Source organism: Octopus bimaculoides, chromosome 1 (genome assembly GCF_001194135.2).
Source record: "Octopus bimaculoides isolate UCB-OBI-ISO-001 chromosome 1, ASM119413v2, whole genome shotgun sequence".
Taxonomy (NCBI): Eukaryota; Metazoa; Mollusca; class Cephalopoda; order Octopoda; family Octopodidae; genus Octopus; species Octopus bimaculoides.
In genome coordinates this window covers 90835069-90836572 of record NC_068981.1, presented here as the reverse complement: position 1 = coordinate 90836572, position 1504 = coordinate 90835069, and positions in this window count along the sequence as shown.

The following is a 1504-nucleotide window of genomic DNA, read 5'->3' as shown; positions in this document are numbered from 1 at the left end:
TGAAGAGAGAGAGAGAGAGAGAGAGAGAGAGAACGAAAAGATTGACAGTCACATCGAAGTGTCAGCTTGCTCGCTCACATAAGATTTTATTAAATAATCCGTTAGTCTCCAGTTAAATTCTTCTTTTATGTATAATTTGACATAGAAATAAACATTAACATTATATGTGTGTACATGTATGTATATATTTTATCTATACATAATGGTTAAAAAGAGATTAATGTATCGTTATGTGTTGTTTAATTTGTTGCAGTTACTATGTGCCTTTGGCAAATTGATATGAGGAAGCTTATAAAACTTAATTGCTTCTTATCGAGATATGATTCCTATTTGTATTTCGGTATACTTATGTATGATATATGGAGAGTCATGCGTTGTGTTGAGGACATCACGGTTTACTCTATGTACTTTTTCGCTACAATCTGAGAGTGTACAATCTGAGGTTTTCAGATTCACAGGTAAATTTGTTTCTTTATATTTTGACAGATTTAAACTTCTACTACAGTTAGATCTTTCGCATTTTTCCCTGTTTCTTCGGTTGTTATTTGTTTAGTTTGGCTTTTCTTAATATTTGTTTCATTATCTGAGTTGTCTTCTGCATTTTATGATGGTATGTGTTTGAAGAATTTGGTTCACTCTACAGTCCATTTTCTAATGTTAGAATTAGGGGTGCTTGAAAACGTAATACAGTTCTATATTTAAGAGATGAGGAATTATGTACATTATTTACATTATTTACATTTGACGGATATTTGTTCTCATCTTGTCTGTCGTTAACACAACGTTTCGGCTGATATACCCTCCAGCCTTCATCAGGTGTCTTGGGGAAATTTCGAACCTGGGTTCTCATTCCTAAGGTATTTTTCGATGTTATTATTATTATTATTATTATTATTATTATTATTATCATTATTATTGTTATTATTATTATTATTATCATTATTCGGGTCACTACTTGGAATCGAATTCTTAACCACTACGCCATATGCCCATGGGTTTATGGCGTAGTGGTTAAGAGTGCAAGCTACTAACCCCAAGATTCCGAGTTCGATTCCAAGCAGTGACCTGAATAATAATAATTATAATTATTATTATTATTATTATTATTATTATTATTATATCGAAAAATACCTTAGGAATGAGAACCCCAGATTCGAAATTTCCCCAAGACACCTGATGAAGACTGGAGGGTATATCAGCCGAACTATTGTGTTAACAACAAATAAGGTGAGGACAAATATCCGTCAAATGTAAATAATGTGAATAGTGTGCTTGAAAACGTGTTCCGTTTTGAATGCAGTTTCGTATTTACAATCAGTAGGATGTTTATTTTTTCAACGTTGAAGAGATTTTGGTTCCTCTATTTCCCATTCTTCTTATCACAATTTTGAGATATTTCAAGGCCCTCTTGATTTTTTCATTCTGAATTCTACATGGATTACTTGATCAATGGATATAATTTTTTAATCATTCGCTTCTGTTCTTTATTTTAATAGTTCGATTT